Source organism: Perna viridis, chromosome 7 (assembly GCF_037379345.1).
Source record: "Perna viridis isolate PV_CMFRI_1.1 ecotype Kerala chromosome 7, ASM3737934v1, whole genome shotgun sequence".
Lineage (NCBI taxonomy): Eukaryota > Metazoa > Mollusca > Bivalvia > Mytilida > Mytilidae > Perna > Perna viridis.
In genome coordinates, this window is record NC_142451.1 from 40,985,368 (window position 1) to 41,007,243 (window position 21,876).

A 21,876-nucleotide genomic window follows, 5' to 3' on the forward strand; every position below is an offset into this window, starting at 1 on the left:
ATTTTCGTACATTTCAAATTGTCAAAAAAATGTTTGGTTGCTTTGGTAACCAGATCTAAACAAATCAAATTGCTTTATACTTTATTGTAAATTGTTTCTCCTAAGACATACGTCATTAATATAATTATGTAGTTTGACAAATTTCCATCATTAAATATAAAAAAATACATTCAAATTGTGATGTTTTTGAGTTTTTAGGCCTAAAATTGGGGGTTACTAAGGAATGGTCGTTGCTATGGTTACAGTGAAAACATTTTTCATTTTTTTTTTAATTCTTGTTTTTCCATTAAATCCTACATATTGCAAGTCAATTTGGTTCAAATGACTGACATCGATAAATCACCCACTGCATGATTCTGAGGTGGACTGCTACTTAAGTATGAAACAAAATTCATAATTCTCAAGTGCTGGTACATGTATGTGCAGCATGAAGCAGCTGTGAATGTATATGTCAACATCTCTTCATAAAAACGATATAAACATGAGGCCAGATTTCTTAGCACTTATTTATTTGCAAAACCTTACTTGTTACTTCTATTGTAATCTTATCAGTTTTGTGAAACAAACATGCTGAAATAAATGAAAGAAATGCACATACATTATTGAAAGCAGACAGGTATTAAACACTCAGCTTTAACGCAATAGTGTTCATCATAAAAAGTGGTACTCATGGGGTATGGGTTCACTAGTTACATTTGTGTTTTGGAGAGAAAAAAAAATACCGGTACTCAAAGTGCATTTGTGACGAAGACATCATATATTCTGTAGTTACCTCATCTCTATATCCTTGGCTTTCAAACTTAATTTGAATCTTAAATTGCTCAAATCCATGTGGTACCAAATTGTTTTTACTTTAGTATAGTTGAAAAATTCCTAGAGAAAGGTAATCATTTATTGTAAAAACGTGCACAGTTTCAACAAGTTCAACCAATGGCCTACTCTAGACAAAAATGACAAATTCTAGTAAATTCTATTTGCAAAGTAACAACATTGACACATTTGTTCATTTTATCTAATACATCAAAAAAATTCCCTGTCAAAGTGAGCATAAACAAAGAAAAGTTTTTGCTCATTTCTCCGTTTAGATTAGATCCTTCTTCAACCTCCTCCAGTCCCCAGGATTCATTTCTACATCCTAATTCTCCTACTCGTGGATCCATTCTTATTTTGGAAATTCATCTTATATAGTTAGTGATTCCCAAGTGGATTAATATTTTTGAAGAGCATTGGTGTCATAAACAAAATTGTTGAGAGTAGTAATAATCTTGATTTTCGACTTGACATCTTTTTGATTTTTATTTGATGGAGGTAGAGTTACAATGACAGTCACATTTTTCAAACCACTGTGTCGAATAGCATCTTTGAACTCGACCGCTGTACGAACATCGTTCCCTTCATTCACGTACCTCCTGACATAAAACTTGATATGTGCTGCCCGCCTGTCACAAATATATTTCCCACCTTGGGGATCAGCAAAATCCATTTGTGAAACAGTCAGAGAGGATGTTTGATTTATCACTACAATCTCAGCTATAGCAACAAAGCCATGGAAACAACCAGCATTATCAGATCGAATGAAGGCTCTTTTAAGAGATGGATTCAGTTGAAGTAGTTGGTCCAATGTGCTTTTCAATATGGCATTTGAGGTTTTACCATCTTGAGATGCATTGTCAAAAATCTCGACGATGGTGTGTATTTTCATTCCTTCATCATCCAAACATGTGCCAACACTTATATGCCAGTTGAGTCTTTTGGCAAATCACTTAGATTGGGATTCTCTATAATGCATAGGAAGACACTTCATGGCCCAATCTCTTTCAATTAGTACATCCTGACTGGTAAGTGTTGCCAGAATGTCGCTCCTTGTCCGATCTTTGTTGGCTGATCTCAAGAGATATTTCTTCCAATCTTCCACTGATTTGACACTCTATAAGTAAAGCAAAAATGGTTGGAGTTGTTGTGAAAATCAACAATCACAAAGTAACACCCCCTTGTTTCCATTGACACAAATCTGAGTTTCCTTGTGCTACATAACGTATACTGGTTATTCTTTTTCCTTTCTGTTTAATTTTAGCTCAGATAATGAAATGAGTAGGGCTTATCTTATGCCCAATTCGCAAGCGTCTGCATCCACGTCCGGTTAGGAAGAATGGTTTAGGTCTATACCTGCTTACTGACAAGTACTAAATGACCTACATGACCTAAATTTTGCAAATGAATGACTAAGTAGAAATAATTGATATGTTCTATTTCTGACGATGTTTCATAACAAGGTGAGCTTCATAACCGATAGATTACCAATGTTTAAATTCTCGCCTTGCACCACTTTTTGTTGACATTGAGACAACTGTAAATGTGAAGTATCATACCTCAGTTATGGTGTACTTTGTGTCATCTTCTTCATATGCAGACCTATAGGTTATTTAGGTGGAGGATGCCTTGATTGTTTCTCATCGCATTTTGTGGAAACTTTATCATGGGTATGTTGGCACTCTATGTTAAATTCGTTTTAGTTGTCAGACAGAGAAAACTGGCAGCAATGATCCGCAATTTCTGACTCATTCATTATATGCGACTGTAAACAAAAAAAAAAAAAAAAACAAATGGCAACCAAATATATACATGATCATAACTAGTTAGTAAGTTCCTATAAAACTTTCAGGCATGATTACACTAAGGGGCCAACCCCTTAAGATTGGAAAACATAATAAAGTGCAGTAACTTCTATATAATATAAAAACAGCAATTTCTAGATATTTCGTACGCTACACTTCTAAATATGTTTGTACAAAAAGTATATTCAAATATGAAAATATATGTAAACGGATCATAGCAAAATGAGGATATATAGACAACATGCCGTATACCATTCATGCAAAATTTAAAAGAAATCTGTGTTGTAGTTTCAGAGAAGAAGCTTTTTGAAAAATAACAGGCAAAACAAGAAAACTTCGGAAATTTGCACCATTTTTATAATGATAATTTAGTTTAAATTGCCAAGCTAGCTGCTATACATGTACTTTTCAAATGAATAACCAAAAACTGCAAAAGAATAGGTAAAATCAGCATCAAAAGAGCAATAACTCCCAAATCAGTAGTTCGGTGACCATGAAATCTCAGATTTCTGCTATCTGTTACCATTTTGAGATATTATTAGCCATAGCGGCCATGGTTTTTATAGGATCAAAATCAAATGAAGATCTTTTGAAGCATACATGCCATGGATCATCACTGCCAAGTTTCAAGAAATTTGTTTCTGCAGTTTCGGGGAAGATTTTTAAAAATATGTACGGATGACGATAGACGCCAATTAAATTCTAAAGCTCATATGTTTTTTAGGCTAGGTGAGCTAAAAATAGCTTAGTAGTAATTGTAATATAAATTTTATGCATCCTGCAACAAAGCTGGTTGTATTTGAGTAGAAAAAGATAAGTTATTAAACACTATAATTTACTGTTACCCTGTCTTTTTCATGGTTTTTTGCTTATAGTTTGATGACCAATCTGGCTTTTGACATCTTTTCTTAAACTTACATGTACATTATATTCAAGTTTAAGATACTGTTTCCCTGCTGTTAAGGACTTCTGTACCATTTCCTGCCACTCGGAACTCATCCCTAATTTTGCTAACACTTCTGCAATTTTTTTCAAGTCATCTATGGCTTTAGCACCATCAGCTGCGTAATTGTCGAGGATTTTCATTGATTTTCTAACATTGGGTTCAACAGCTTGTAAAATTCTCAAGTATGATCTTCTACTGGCAAAATCTGAAAAAAATTATTTCAGAACAGAATAACTGGTACTGCTCAATGACACGGGTTCGGACACTGTTCAATATTATCTTTGCAACTTCAAATACTTCTCAAGATGCAGTTTTCAACTTAGTTTCTCCATATGGGGCATCAGTCATTATGCATGGGGACATAATGGATTCCATAAAGTGGTTTACTTGTTGGTCAGTTAAACCTTCTCTACTATAGGAGCATTTGTAGCAGGTTGTCCAGACCCTAACGACATAGCATGTTTTCTTGCAGCAGTGTATTTGTACTTTGACAAGTCAGGAAAGTATACTCTTATGTCTTGTAAGGAGTAGTCATGTGCAACCAAAGACAAAATCTGTCTTTGTGTCCCCCAATCTGATGAATCAGTGTAAGCTGTAGTTATAAGTTGAAGCATCTTCTCTCCTGGTGGTTTGGAAGTAGACCGAAGAAGTACTTCAGAAAGAAGATCAGCTTGTCCAGAAGCGATGACATTCAGAATCTCATGCGTAACTTTTTTAGCTTTTGTTATATAATCTCTCTTGGTTCTTTCTGACGCATCACTCCAGTTGCATTGTAGCTGCTTCTTTAAAGGGCTTGCATTGCAAGAAGACAAGAATTTGTCAAGCGTTGCACGATTCATGTCGTTTGGGTTTTCCTCTTGACTCGAACTATCTTGACTATCTGGCGTCCAACAACTTCCCTGTGAATCTTCTTGAGAGGTTTATTCTGATTGTGACCACAACTGATAAAAGTCAACCAAAAAAAAAAAAAAAAAAAAAAATGCAATCTTGAGGGATCAAAATCATTTGTGTCTATATGTCACACCAACGAGAATCTGTTCGCTAATTATCGAGTATCTAGATCCACCATCGTATAGATGCTGAGAAAAATGTGAAATGAGAAACATGAAGCAATATCTGACAATTAGAATGTCTATCTAGGTGTTATATCCCTTGGACCATTGTGTGTGATAAAAGCTCTTGCACTTGTGGATATTGATTTGATGACAAACAAAATTTATGTTCTTAGAAAGTTATTTCAACATCTTTGAAATTGTTCACTCTGAGTCACATGCTATCATATAAAATATCTAATGTGTCCCAAAATGTACTTATGTAGGTGACACCCTTAATAAAATTTAATGTGTGGTCAGACAAAGGAATCAATATATGTCTTTCCTGGTTCAAGTCTGTTAAAAATAGGGAAGGTGGGTACCGATTTCTTATTTAAATATTGATTCAATGGGACCAGAATTTTAATAGTGATTGAACCAAAATTGTAAGTTCTAGCAATTTACTGTATTTTCTGATCTAGCCTATTCAATAAAGCAGCTGTTTTCAAAATGAATGCATTTGTCCATTTAGATGTCAAAGACTACGGATTTCAATGATATTTTTATTTAAGTCATGTCTGATGTTCCAGTTGAGCAATTAAAGTTCTCTGAGAGCCTACTGTTAGTTTAGTCATGTTTTTTTTTTCTTCATGCTTGCTGGTGTTTTTAAAAGTTAAGTTGATGCAAAATCAAAACGGAAATATAGACACAGCTTATGCAATTATGGTAAACCCACCATATTGGACAAATCATCTGATTTCCATGCATTAGAGGTGTCAATCTCAGTATCGTCTCCATTTTCCTCAAATCTACTAACACAACTTCCCTGAAATAATACAAATTTAATATATATATATATATATATATATATACATATATATATAACGTCTCAGAATGCGACGACTCTATTCGCTACACTGCTCCATCGGATCAAATTGATACAGGGAAGATATGTAAACGTATAGAAAGGTCTGAAAAATTCCCAACGATGTTAGAACTGTCAAATTTGCGATGCAAATTTTTGGTCGTTCCCTCCGCGGGACTCGAACTTGTACCGCTGTGACATCTATGGCAACACCGCCTGCACTAAGTCCAGCGCCCTAGACCACTCGGCCAGCTAGGCTATATAAAATATTGCTTTCGCTGGCCGGGTCATTCCTCCTCGTAGGATTAATCTCGAGCTGTAACTTAGTACACGATGTATGGTAGTACGGAACAGTTCATTTAGATGTTATTATGTAGGATAGAGGATCAAATTAATGATGCATGTCACAACAAATCAATATTATACAACGTCTCAGAATGCGACGACTCGCAACCTGCTCCATCGGATCAAATTGATACAGGGAAGATATGTAAACGTATAGAAAGGTCTAAAAAATTCCCAACGACGCTAGAACTGTCAAATTTGCGATACAAATTTTTGGTCGTTTGTCGTGTGATCCCTATCTTTATTCTTTAGTTATGGCCACCATAATTTCATAAGAGTAAATAATATTTTATTAAAAATTTTAAAAAGTCATGAAGAATGAAGCAGAAAATCTAAAGGAAATCATGAGGAGCATTTATTATTTTGTTCTAAAAGGGGGAGGGGGAAATAGCTGCTTACCACCTCCTATTGAAAGTTCTTGACAAAATTGTAACATAATTAATCAAGTAATGTAGGAAGGGGGGTTGTAAAAAAAAAAAAAGAATAAGTTGAAGAAACACGTCAGTGCAAATTACCACACCAAGAATTAATCTAAACCTAAATTCCTGCTTTTATGCATATGCTTACAAAGTGATTTGAAATTACACAAAGTTTCAAGAGAATCTATTGACATACCAAGAATGAGTTGTAGGCATAAGTTAGTACAGAAACCTCTAACACCAAATAGCAAAAACTTTTGAAATTTGTCTGTATTAAATTCTTGCCATTATGTACAAATAATGTGGTTTAACACTACACAAAATTTCAAAAGAATCCGTTTACAAATGTAGGAGTTGTCGACACAACAATAGTTCAGATGGATAGATGGACCAAGATATACATTTAGACAGACACACTGAAACCTATAAACCCGCAAAACGTCTTAATGGGGAGATTATCATGCAACTTAACAGGAACTACACTTCTATAGTGATGACTTCAATCTTGTAGCAACATAACCCTGTTCCAGAAGCCTATTTATTAGAGTTCTAGTGCGATACAAAAAGTCTGCATAGTTTCGGCAAGCTCTGGTATAACGTATAAGTTGTGATATGAACACCCCATACGCAGGTGCTGAAGAGATGTTGCCACAGATGAAAGGAAAGAAAGTTGACAATTCTGAATGAAAAGTCATCACGTTTGTCGTAAAGTTTGGTCAATAGTTTCCCTTTACCATCGATTTCTAAGTGTAGGTCAAGATATGAGGCTGACTTCACAGAGTCTGTAGTATCCTTTATCTCAAGTCCTTTGTGGTAGATGCGATTTTAAAGTTTGTCTTTCAAGAGCAATAAATTTAACAAGGAGTTGTCCAACAATTTTGACTCAACTTGACTTTAGTAGGACTATCTTGTGGATCATTTCAGCGATTGAAAGTTTCTTTCTATCTATTATAGTTTTCAAAGTATTGGCTAAAAACTGTTAAAAGGTCATTTTTCATCTTTCAAGGGCAATAATTCTTATAAGGAGTCGCCTGACAACTTTTCAAAGTTCAAAGACTTTTGAAGGCCTTATAATAAGGGTCATTTCAGCAATTGAAATATTTATGCTAAACCTACCGGTTTTGGAGATATATGCGAAAAACTATTTTTAGTAAAGATGACCATGTTCTTCAACGGATTATAAGGTTGGAATTTGGGTATAAATTACGAATTAAATGAATTGAAAGATTTCTAGCATTTAAATGAGAGATTGGTTAAATTAGAAGATCAAAGTTAAGAAGTAATGTTTTATTTTCAATTTACATATCCGCTAATATTTTAGATTTGATTTCCTTCAATGACAAATGTCAGTTTTATATATTAATATGATTCATATTGTTTATTGCCATAAGTGATAATAATAAAAGCGATAATTAAGATCAGAATACTCATCAAAAATGTCTTTAAGATAAACTCAGGGTATATAGAATATGTATTGCTAAATCAAAACAATATTACATAATTCTTAAAGGGCAAAAAGTATTATTCTTATTGACTTAAACTTCTTTAGGAAATAAATACTTATTCAATATTTTGGACAACGTATACTTTGGCTTAAGGCACCTGACCAGTTCACTATTTAAGTTTCTCACTATTTAAGTTCAACGAAAGGGACTCTTGTCACTTAGCTGGTGACAAGAGTAAAGATGTGAACTATAAATTGAACTTGGTTTGTTTAAGGTGCATATTTATTTCGGATGATTTTAATATTATTTATTTTGTTAAAGCATTCATCGTTATGATGTATCCATCAGCACCATGAAAACTGATTTATTCAACGGGTCATAGCTTACCTTTCCTCGTTTGTCTACCCCGGACTTGACTTTTTATGAGCAACTCGGCAGGTGTTTCTAGAAAAGCAGAGGACGCTTACCCTACCGGTGCACCTGGTCCATGCTCCCAGTTTTTAGTGGAGTCCGAGTTACTCATTTACTTTTGTTACTTTGTATGTATGATTTTAGTTACTTTATGTTCTTTGTTGTGTATGTCTGTTTTCCATGCCTAGTCTTTGTCCCTGGATTACATTCTTTTGATTACCGCTATAACCTTGGTTCCCTTGATTACTCTTTGTTAAGATAAAAGTATTTCTTTAAATAAACTAATTTGAACCAAGACAAAGCTGTATTTAACTCAGTTATTTATATTTGAAAATAAGTACTTCAAAAAACAAAATACAGCTCAAAGTTTGTGTCCTTATTAATGTTTAATCATGTTTAATGTTTAAAAAAATAAATTGAATTATATATAATCTTTATTATTGTAACTTTATCAATCATTATTATTGTATATATTGACTTAGCTGGTGTGCTTAGAGTAAAGATGTGAACCAAAAATTGAACTTGGTTTGTTTAAGATCCCTCCCGCCGAGTCCCTATCCCTCGCAAAGTAACACCTGTGTAAGCGAGTTCCCCAACAGAAAAGAAATTATGAAGTTGAGATAAACAGAAACAGAAACAGAAACAATAAAATAAAGCACATCCCCCTATAAGACCCCGAAACACAACATTATAGGATCAAAAATCCCCACATCAGTTCTATGTAGGATACCCTCAAAAAAAAAAAAAAAAAAAAAAAAACATTCATGCCAAGTTTGATTCCACTTGTAGTGTCAGAGGAGGAAATCTTTGAAAGAAATAACGTTAAAAATAGCAAAAAAAAAAACCTGGAAAAGGGCAATAACATGGCTTTACAGATTAAAATGAAAATTTGACCACAGATAGATCTCATCATGCTGAACACTTTGTCAGAATTTGGCTAAACCTAATGGTTTTGGAGATAATGGCGCTGCCTGAATTCGTTCCTGGGGATTTTACATGTATGTATGACGGGACAAGTTGGTAGTTCTTACCATTATCCAAATAATCAAGGAGGACTTGAATAACTTTTTCTTCCTGTACTGACAGCTTCAATTTGCCATTTTTCAACATTTTTCTTCTCATTATTCGACTGATTGAATCATTCCAAAAACGTACCAAAGGAATGGCATGGTGGCTTTTAAAGACGATAGAGGCTTTTTTGTAAGACATCCCAAAATGTAACCTCTTTCCTCATGAAGCAGATACACGAATTTTCACTGAATCCAGTTGGACATGTTATTATCTAATACTTTTGTCAATCAAACTAGGCGTGTTAAACATTTCAATTATATTAGCCAAAAAGGGTAGGGTACTTCTGATTTTCCCAAAGTGCATTGTCGTCTCATCTGAATGTACCAGGCGGAACAGGTCACTGAATTGGTTCCAGTTCGGAGATCGGGTATTCTTTGTTAATAAACGAATAGCATACCAAGGAGTTCTTTGGGGATTTTTGAAACGTATTTGTGTCAATGGTCTACTATTTCTCTCTATTGTGTGTTTACTTGGAGGATTTTGTTTTTACGGGCGCACAGTAAAACACATGTAAGCCTCCCTATACACGCAGACGGCGGTCTGTTACCTTCATCTTACGTCAATTAAGACATCCTGCCTGCACAAAAATATGAACTGAGACCATTACATATCACTTTACAGAGTTAGTCTATATAATATTATTTATTGAATTATTCCCACCAAGAGAGTGAATTATAATGTAAACATTACAATTGCATTTAAAATGTACCTAGACGTACATGTATTCACTTGTAAGCTGCAGACTAGTCAATAGATCAGCTGCATAGTTTTCGTCTTGCTGGTTTATATGTTTTTGATTTACTATGAAAGCGAATTCAAGGAAACCAGCTGGAGCAATATACGTATACATTTGCATAGTTCTACCGTAACGGTAAATGCATTTACATACCGGTGAGACATAAACAAAAAAAAAATGAAACATTCAATTTTAAATCAATTTTACCAAGAAAAGTGAATAATGTTTGATAAAAAAGTATTTAGGTCATCAGAATAATAATTTATGTATTAAACATATGCAAATATAATATAAATATCAATAAAAAACTGTATTTGACGTCGATATATTTCACACAAGGGCACCAAATGTTGGCAATCGTCAATATAAGCGTCGACATTTTAATCCACATTTGACAGAAAAATTAGAAATAAAAGGTAAGTTAAAAGTATGTTGACCATTGCTAAGGTACAGTTTAGTAGAGTTTAGTAGACCTAAAATTTGACGATAAAGTGAAGTTAAATTAATCTTATGTTTTTTTCTAATCTAGACAAGAAAAAAAAGAAAGACTAATTTCAACAGATCTAAATTTTTCATGGCGAAACAAATCATAGATTTCCGTCAAATGGATATAGCACAGTAATCGCTTAAACATGATGTCATTTTCAACGCCTTTTTTCGAACACCCAGCACACACGAAATAGTCCTAACCTCGCGGAATGTCACTGATTAGGGCAGATCTCATTGTGGGCCCAATCAGAATACTTCAGCCTTTCTAGTTACACAAAAGAAAAACCTCGGAAGCACTAGGCGGATGGATCTGTCCGGAATTTGACCGATCCAATTCTAAAATTATAGTTAAACTGGTTGATTTTTTTACCATTATTTTTTTCTTAGCTCCTCACTTCGCGCAAAAGTTCACGAAAGAGTTGTTAGTCATTATTTCTAGTGATATTCAACTAAAATTTTTAGCGCCACCTGATAGATAGAACTACTTTGATTCGCATATGACTACAATTCCGGCAAATGTTATCTTCTTTCTGCATCCGAGGTTATTTTTTAGTGTAGCGGAAATGGCCGAGTAATTCCGATTGATAGTGGACCTAATGTGCACTTCTGGTTGTCGCACTGATATACGGTCACGGACTGAATACAACTTTTCTGTTGTTACGTCACGAACGTTACATTGTTTTTAGTAGCCAGAATATCGTCCTCTTAGAATAAAAAAAAAGTTGCTCGTTTTCGTGTGGCAGGACAGCATACTTGTAGTGGGTATGGGGATATTTTATTAGCAGTCTTTACTATATTTTCATGCATGTTCAAAACCCACCGAATTCACTTTCATTTCTAATTCAAAAACAATTACTGATCACATAACCATTCATAATTTGGCATTCATTTGTTGCAATCTCAAGATAAATACTACATGTATGTGGATTGTATATGAAATTGACACTTTGCAAGAGATCTTTCTTGATTTGGTTTGGTTTAGTTGACTTTAGTGCGAGATGAATGCATGGTTTTCTCAAAATAAGGATAACAACAAAATTACCGAACACGTATCCGTTTCATAATCAAGTGAAGTCCAAAAAAAAAATATATAGATCTGAATACGGAAAGGACTGTGTTGTTACGTAAAATTATAGCATATGTTGATCAAGAAATCATCGTTTATTAGGTGGGTTTTCTACACAATAACTCGTTTCTACCATAGGTTGTCTCTGAATTTTATATGGACTGCCAGTTAATTGACTTGGCGAAAGGATTACTTCATTTAAGTTGAATCGGTTTGTCGCTGGCTTGTCACCGGACGGTCTAAGGTTCGATTCTCGGTGGCGGAATATAATTTTGTGAGTCAAATCGTTCAATTTGGTGGTACGAAGAATCTTGAGGTGGGTGAAGTGTAACAGGACGGCCTATTTGCGTTTTAAAGGTAGCGAGGTTTGAATAGCAGGATTATTGGCTCGATTTGTCGCTAATTACCTAGTGGTCTAGGGTTCGATCCTCGGTGGCGGAGTATTATTTTGTGGGTCAAATCATGGTTGTCAGTTACATTCGTTTAAATTTTGTTGCAGAATAAAGATAATAACAGTGCACTGACCCGACACAGATTTTGAAATACGAATTCAGCTCGAACCGGTGAAAATGCTCGGTATAGCCTCGCATTTTCACGCGGTTTTTGACCTCATCCGTATATCAGTTTTACGTTAAGTCAGTGCATGGTTATTGTCTATTTTATCGGCATTTAAAAAAATACGCACCTTTCTGTTTGTGTTGATAAATATGACGTCTACACATATTCTCATATCAATAACAATACATGTTTTGATTGCGTATAGGCAACAGCTACTAAACCTAAATAGAGCCTTTCTTGTATTGTCAAATTTGTAGATGTTCATGTATGCAGGTAGAGCTCTGTTTGCATTACGACATCATGTATAAAAAGTGGGGAGGCTAATTGTATAAATTGTGGAACTTTATTCGAGGCACTTATGCATTGAATTTAAATTTGAAGAACAAATACAGAGGTCATATCACTTTATTTGAGAATGGGGCGTCAGAAGTAGTTTAACATTAATTATAATTAAAATATTATTAAAAAGTATTCCGTTAGACTTATTTTAAACTCATACTAAACTTCAATAGTAATCCCTGGGAATTTATGATACATGTACATCTTGATACATTCAGTCACTTTCTACTGTTGTGCTGAAGAGTAAGTTGCATTTGTATCATACATATTTTGCTCATTCACTCATTTACTTTTGTGACTTTATATGTATTATTTTGGTTATTTTATGTTCGTTGTTGTGTATGTCTGTTTTCCGTGTCTCGCCTTTGTCTCTAGATTAAATTCATTTGATTTCCGCTAAAATTTTGATTACACTCTCTCATTTATATTCTGTAAAGGTTTTTACCCTGATATTGTCACATAATTTAATTTCAGAAGTAATACGGTTTCTGATTGAACAAAACATTTCGTTTTTATCTCATAGACCAAAATTTGTAATGACTGTGACGTCATCAAACTTTTTAAAGATTCACTTGTTGAATTTTGGTACTCAAATCAAATTATAAGGAATGACGCATTATTAGCTCACCTGGCCAGGTGAGCTATTGCCATCACTTGGCGTCCGCCGTCGTCGTCGTTAACATTTTTTCTAAACTCTTATTCTCTGCAACTACTTGACCAATTGGAACCAAACTTGTATGAATGTATCTTGGGGTATCCTGCAAAGAACTAATGTGTGAATTTTTGATACGTCGAAAAACATGCCCGCCGTTACTAAAATAGAAGACAAGGGTCTGATAGTAGTTTTTCGCATATAACTCCAAAATAGTTAAGTTTAGTTAAATTTTGACATGGGTAAATGTGTTTAGCATAATGAGATCTATCTGCTGTCGAATTTTCATTTTAATCCATTAAGCTATGTGGGAGTTATTGCCCTTTTCAACAGCTTTTGCTATTTCCAATGTTATTTCTTTCAAAAATCTTCTCCTCTAATACTACTTTACCAATTGAAACCAAACTTGGTATGAATATTCCTTGAGGTATTCTGCATAGAGCTGATGTGGAGATTTTTTTTTGGCTTTGTGAAAAACATGTCCGCTGTTACTAAAAACAGAACATAGAGGTCAGATGGTAGTTTTCCGCATATATCTCCAAAACCGTTAGGTTTAGCCAATTTCTTCCAGAGCTGAAATGATCCTTATTTTTAGGACTACAAAAGTCTTGAGGCATAAAAGTTGTCAGACGACACCTTATAAGAGTTATTGCCCTTGAAAGGAGTAAAATGACTTTTTTGTTTTTTGTTTTTACAGTTTTCAGCCAATATCTTGAAAACTGTGATAGATAACAAGAAACTTCCAATTGCTAAAATGATCCTTATGATAAATCCTACCAAAGTCTTTTTGAGTCAAAATTGTTGGGCAACTTAATGTTAAATTTATTGCCCTTATAAGACAAAATTCAACCATGTGAGCGATTTAGGCTCCTGGGAGCCTCTTGTACTTTTTCGGTTCATTTGAAATAACCCAAATGCCCATGGTTATTCCTTCATAGACCGTAAAAGTTAAAAGTCATTCCTTAATTATTATACGAATATTAGATATATTTTATGTTACCATAGTTTGGTAATTATGAAACTACTTTTCATGTATATCATTAGTTATCAATGTAATTTAAATATTTTCATTGTTTAGTCACTAATCATTTTTTCTCAGCGTTAAAAAATTAGGGTAACAATTAAAGACATTTTAAACACATATGGATACATACTAAATAGAACTATCAACATATTGTAATATGTAAATCGAAAAAAACCAATTTATTCGGCTCCAGACAAAGTAAGGGTTAGTCTAAAACTCTAAAATGCTCTTTACTTGGTTATCATAACCGTGGTAAATCTATAATAAACATATGCCCATATGCCGTATATGTCATATACGTCTTATTTCCGACGTCATAGATAAGTTTTACCCAATTTTACTGACTTTTGTTCAATATCGGAAGCAATGGCGTGTATTTTATCACTGTTTTATCACGGGCTGGCCATATATGTCGAACTGTCAGCCTGTGGTACAATAATCATGAAAAATATGAAGATTCCGTGACTTGTTTCTTAAATTGTAAATTTTTAAAGTTTAGATGTCAATTTAATAGGAAATATAAATACATGTTTTGCCTTTTGAGCGTTCTTTTTAGATAGGAGTTTAACCGAATCTTTTATTTTTGTTGCAATTTTTGCTATCCACTTAGTGTCTTTTTACTGAAGACGATGAATGGGATCTACCGCCTACATACTGGATTCCAAAACTCCACAAGAATCCAAGCAATCAACGCTTCATTGCTAGATTTTTAAAATGTACAACCAAACCTCTTTCCAAACGTCTAACTTCTATACTCAAGGCTGTGAAAGAGGGCCTCCTGTCTTACCACGACACCCGTTATTACCGTAGTGGTATTAATTGAATGTGGATCATGAAAATGTCGTTAGGTCTTTTGAAACCCTGAATTCAAGATTATTTTCAAAATTCAATACTATTAAAACCTATGACTTTTCTACCCTTTATACTTCTATTTCTTTTACTCATTTAAAATCCCGACCTAAAAAACACTACATATCGTTTTTAGTCCAGAAAAGATGGTTTACCTAGATACAGATGCCGAGTACTTGTTAAAGATTCCTCCTACTGTGTAAAAAATAATTCCAATTAAATCATCTTACAAATATACCGAGGAAGATGTTTAACCAGATCCTATGATCACAGGGTCCGCAAAATGGATGACGTACATGTATTATCGTTTAAAAACCCTAGTTTCGGGGATTTTAAACATCGCATTTACCCCAAAGAATTTGCGCTAAAGGATACTACAGGCACTGTAAGGTCAGCCTTGTACCTTGACTTTCACTTAGAAATCGATGGGAAAGGAAAACGATTGACAAACTACCGGTGCACCTGGTCAATCCTTCCAGTTTTTAGTGGAGTCCGAGTTGCTAATTTACTTTCGTTTCTTTGTACGTGTTATTTTGGTTATTTCATATTCTTTGTTGTGTGTGTCTGTGTCTAGTCTTTATCACTGGACTGCATTCTTATGAATTCCGCTAGACTCTGGGTTTACTTGATCACTCTTTAACAGAAATAATCAAAGTGAAGCTTGTACCCTTTTTGGGGTTTTGAAGGGGTAGTGTATATTTTTTTAAATTTCCTAAGCGATTAGGAAAGGACTATTGAATTTTCTCAGGATGGGTAGGCATTTTATTTGAAATGTTCTGGTCCCGGTTTTCGTCCAAAATAGTTCTGCCAACATTTTTAAACATAATACACCGACCAACATTTTCAAAATCGGAAAAAAGGGCAGAGGGGTATCAAACCTACACCGAGTCCGCAAAGGTTCAATATTCGATACGTTTGTTTACACATGTACAAAAATCAATTGCTTTACTCGTATTGAGGCAAACAGTTTCAAAATTTCATACTTAGAAATGACTTAGTGACCTACTTTTCTGTGAAATTGCTGCATCTATTATGACAAACCGACAGAATCTTTGAGAATGCTTCGTTTATATCTAGGCCATGGACCAATGTATGATGCTAGATGAAAAAAGTTGATGTTCAGTCTTCTTTTCAACAAATTTCTTCTCTAATATTCGAATTTATCATATATATATACTTTAATCAGTAAAATGCTCAGGACGCCAATTTTACGTTTTTGAGGTCTGGTTTTAAGATTACATGACTGAAAAGTTCTGGGATGACACATCATCATTTTATATTTTTTGTCCACATAACATATAGAAGTCATTCGCAAGCTTTCGTACCTTTTGGCTGCCTACCACCTTCTATTGAAAGTTTTTGACAAAATTTTAACAGAATTAATCAAGTAATGTAGGAGGGGGTGTCAAAACGACATGGAACCAGAATAAATTGAAGAAACACCAAATTGCAAATGACCACAGCAAGAATCAATCTAAATCTAAATTCCTGCTTTTATGCATATGCCTACAAAGTGATTTGAAATTACACAAAGTTTCAAGAGAATCTATCGACATACCAAGAATGAGTTGTAGGCATAAGTTGGTACAGAAACCTCTAATACCAAATGGCAAAAACTTTTGAAAATTTGTCTGTATTAAATTCTTGCCATTATGTACAAATTATGTGGTTTAACACTACACAAAATATCAAAAGAATCCATTTAGAAATGTAGGAGTTGTCGACACAACAATAGTTCAGATAGATGGACCAAGCTATACATTAAGACAGACACACTGAAACCTATAAACCCCCAAAACCTCTTAATGGGGAGATTATCATTCAATTTAACAGGAACTACACTTACATGATCAGTGGAGTTATTGTTAAATGTATCTAACTCATCCTCATTCGCTGTAATACAGGTACTCTCATCTTCCATACAATCATCTTGCTAGAGAATAATGTAATAGAGTGAAAATTTGTGATAGGCAAAAAAAGATCTAATATCTGTTAATTCACTACTTTAAATGTGAAAACTCTTCTCAACACCAGTTTGTACACCTAGGCTTTAAATAAATGTAATCTAAAGAACACAGAAAGAATAAATATCTGGTATATTGTAAGGAAGTGAAACGTGATTTCAGATAATTTCTTAGCTTTTCTTCAGAAACTAAAGGATAAGATGACATATGTGTACTGTTTACAATGTACAGTCCCTGAACCCATCCATGCAGAGAATTGACTGATCGTTGATTGGTTGATCGCTGACGGAACGATAACTGATGACCGGTGACTGATCTGATCACAGTTTTGTTATGTTAAATGACGGATGATCTGTTAAAAATAAATCAAATGTAAAATAAAAGTATTAATTGATGTTTAAATCTATTGTATTATGTAAATATGTGAAAATTGACAAATAAAACGGAATCTATAAAATATACATTGACTGCTCTCTGGTCACATGATGCAATCATTAGTCTAATAATTCGGTTTGACGGATCTATGAATGATCAGAGACGGATTAGTGATCGATGACCGATTGCAATTTTTGTTGCACAGATTGATTCAGGTTCTGTATTTGTTGGCTGATGAATTGTAAGTTCACTTGGCCAAAGTTTTGTAAATTATATGACACTGACTACTAACCATTTCAATATTAGACCAATACTAGTATAAATTGTTTATAAATTGATAAACTTCCTGTATATTGATGCTTAATGTCATGTATAAACCTTATTTGAATTTGGCCAATGCCAATGCGTACTTGTCTATAACTTGCCTCATCATACAATTGCACATTGTCATTTAAGTCTGTCAGTCTGTCATCATTTCCTATGTTCAACTTAGGAAATGTTCAGCAACAGAGGGAGAGAAAGACAATGGGATTACTATGAAATGCTACACATCTGATAATAAGTTACCAAGTTATAATCTGCTTGATCATTTTGCTCCTCATTCTGTATAGGTATAATTTCTTTCAGCATCTCTTTTCGACAAAACGAGCATACACCTATACATAAATATAGAAATTGCAAATCTATTATCTAATGTAAAACAAAAACAATCTTAAAAGTATTTGTTTCAAAGTTGAGATTTAAAAACAATTCTGGTACTTAAAGTAAGGTTAAATAAATAGGACATAAGTTTTTTCGCAGCACCTTGAAAAACTCAATGAATGTCTGCGTCCCTTACACAAAAAAAAATGTTGTCCAAAACATAAACCCAAGACCCCTGTACTTTACAATACAGCTTGCTTCTAAGTGAAAGATAACATCATTATCACGATATAACAAAATAGCTTACTACATGTAACATCTTCTTTTCAGAAAAAAAAATGATATCTAGGATAACAGAGTATGTCTCGTTTCCCCCACATGTCATTGAAGTAAATAATGTCAATAAACATGAGTAATTCACTTACCCTTGTTATGGTCTTAAGAAAATAAAACTTGAAAGTGAAAAGTTGATCAATCATAATTAAGTTGAACTCAAAATTTAACCATGTTGCTGAACTGTAAAGACATAGGCCACAGTGATCTTGATCCTGAGAAACTACAAATAACAGGCCCCTAACCAGAGGAAATATTCAAAATTCCTAGGGATTTTTTTGTCAAAACGACTTTTTTCTCTGCATCCGCACCCATTACATGTTCACCAATGCATTCACAACCCTTCTGAAATACCTGGACATGAGCCTGAATGATTCATCTGTATGTAAGTTGACTTAACTCTGGATCTAGTACTTACATATAAGAGTTGTTGAGAAATGGCGAAGTCCAACATAAAATTTAAGACATGACAGAAGTTACTGAACCATATAATATTAGTCATGTTGACTTAATGTCATCTGGATGATCATAAACTACCAAAGATGTATATGTATGTAAGGTTATGGAGTCCGAGTTGCTCATTTGCTTTTGTTACTTTGTATGTATGATTTTAGTTACTGTATGTTCTTTGTTGTGTATGTCTGTTTTCCATGTCGGGTGTTTGTCCCTGGATTACATTCTTTTGATTACCGCTATAACCTTGGTTCCCTTGATTACTCTTACATAATTCTAGTACACGAAGTTGCTGAGAAATGGCTGGCTTACAGTAGTTTGACAATAACCTTAAATAAGGCCAATTTGTACATAATCCTAACCAAATCAATGAACTCTAAAATATGCCATATGGCTATTAAAAGATAGAAAAAATTCTCAGTTTGCATTGATATTGTAGTGCTACTTAGATGCATCTATATATATATATATGACTCTAAAACACTTTGTTTCAAAGAAAGCAAAAGGTGTAGAGGAGGATGCACATGGACACCTAATGACTTGAAATTATTCTTTCTTAAAGGAGTACATGTAGGTTCAGTAAGGCCCTAGTTTGGCCCCAGTTTTCAACATTGTTGAAAGATTTATTTTGGTCTATACTAGTTAGATTATTTGAAAGAATAATGGTGTTGTAAATACATCTCAGCTGATTTTGGCGTTATCATGAATATTTTTGACCTAATAGCGGTCACAATTAATACAATATTAGTGAAATCTTCAATTTTGTTGCATTTTTGCATAATTTTTTTTTATTGGTTTTGCCTTAAATGGAAGCGGCCATATCCGTGTTTATTAAAAATATTTACATACATGTTGTATCTCACAATACTACACAATATATATATATAAAGATCAAGAATGAACATGTTTCTATGGATTTTCATAATTTAGGCAATTTTGCAGATGCTACAATAATGAGATGCATTTCTGTTTTGGCCTAAATCTTATTGAACTAGCTGATGTACAAAATTGATAAAAATCTTATTTTGAACAAATTCAAATTTTGAGGCCAAAATTGGCAATAACCGAACCTTCTACTTTGTTGGGACAATCTATATATGTAGTCTTATAGTATTACCTGAGCCTATCTGAGCAAATATGTGCTTTTTTATCCATAATTGGCGAGACTGCCATGCTGAGACTGTGCCTTTGGTCAGAAGTTTTCTTCTTTTTCTTTTTCTTGATGATTCAGAAAGTCTTATGCATGGTTTTTTGCCGCCTTCCATCCTAATCCTAATTTATAGCGATGGTTTGGACAAATTGTACATTGTGCTGCAGGTGTAGTAAACAGCCCTACTCTATAGCGTAGCAATACCTCCTCTCTATTAATATCGTGATAGTTAATGTGATAATTTCTACAGTGGGAAAGTATACTTTTGGTGCATGCTGACAAAGGTATTATGTGGCAACAATCAGCTTTCACATTAGGTCCACAAGAAATGTAGTCCAATTGCCCAAAATTGCAGCATAATTGAGTGGCTGAAAAAATAATATTCGTGTACAAATTATTAGTAATTAAAACATTTTTATACAAACATTCTACTACAAATTGTGTGTATCCATAGAATTGATTGGATGCCAATCTACATAAAACCTTTATGCTTGAACGTCTAAAGGTAACTTGGAAATGCTGCTATTGAATAGGTGAAGTTCACAGGAATAAGTATTTCAATGACATGGCATCTTATTTAATATATTTAGAATTGATGAGTTATTGGTGGACAAAATTGTTCAGTGTTCTTGTTTTTGAACATCAGAATGCATGTGACAGCACCATATTTTTATTTTACATAACTGCTGTTCAGTGGCAGATCCAGGGGGTGGGCGCGGGAGTTTGCAACCCCATTTTTTTTGGAAAATTTGTCATTTTCATGCAAAAATTGACAATAACTGTCTTAGCAACCCCTTTTTCTAAGGAACCAAAGTTGGCACCACCCTTTCAATATGTCTGGATACAGTCCTGTTGTTGATAGCACACGAATGAGAAATATATCAGAAAAAAATTAGGGTGTTTGACTGAATGTCTTGAATATTGTAGTGGTTTTCATTGCACACATTCATAGAAGAAGTTATGGACAGTTTCAGCTCTAGTCAAACATTTTTGGCGGTCTGACAGAATAGGCTGTTGGTCAAAGAAGATCATGATGGGTCTGTCAGATAGAAACAAATGCCATGATAGGTGTTTGGTCACACACATCAAAGGAGGGAGCTAGGGCCAGTTTATATGTCATATATTGCCTTAATGGTGTTCTAAGCAATGGCCTTGTTTCACATGCATTTTTTTCTCTATCAATGGCAATGCCAATGGCCAGATCCTTGACAAATCTTTTAATATACTATTTGTCATCAATCTAGCCATGAATAGAATAAAATTCCTGTCAAATGCGTATCAAATTACTGTCCAGCAAATGTGCGAGATTTAGAAAAAAAACGGAAGATCTAAATAAAAAAAAAATAAAAGGAATTTAGAGTCAAATGGACATGAGAATGTGTGCAAGTCTCCCAAAAAAAATCTGTGCGTTTTGACAGCACTGTCAAAGACGTGATTGTGGCCACAAAGTTAAAAACAAAAACTAAATAAACTTTGAACTTTTGTTAAAACCCAACAAAAATTGTTACAATTTTTTTTAAAGCCTCCATTGATACTCCACTCTACACCACAGGCAAATTTTTTTAATGCAATTGCTCCAAACATGTTCAATATCCTGTTTTGTCTCCCATTATAATAACATTTCTACACCAAAACCATGAAATATTTGCAAAATCTTCACTTCTGCTGCTCCATGATGCTGAAGGTAATTGTTTACATCTATCTTTGAGTTTTCCAAAGGTAAATATCTCCAAGAGAGGAGACAACTCTTCATAGAAAAATGGCGCAATTTTCTCTAGATGACACAAGTCCAATATACTTAAAAAACTACCCATTTTTATAAACATTTTTTTAACAATATATCTGCTTTTTATAGATATATCAACTTTTTAAAAATTGTGTTGCGTTTTAGAAAAAATAAGGCCTACTGTTCATGCATTTTTCACAATTTCTAGCATGTTATATGAGATAAAAATTAGATTTTGTAAACAGATAAGTGGTCAATGAGTTAAGGGTATTTTTACATACATTTCCCCGTTATTCAACGTTTTTAACTCAGATAATGAAGCTGCCATTATTTTTCTATACGATTTTTCAGTAAATATACTATGACCGTGGA

At 33.9% G+C, this 21,876-nt stretch overlaps 1 pseudogene; it reads right to left on the reverse strand.

The window, feature by feature from the left end:
* Positions 1 to 1,207: 1,207 nt before the first annotated feature.
* LOC148612717 (uncharacterized) lies at positions 1,208 to 21,592 on the reverse strand (annotated as a pseudogene).
* Positions 21,593 to 21,876: the final 284 nt, after the last annotated feature.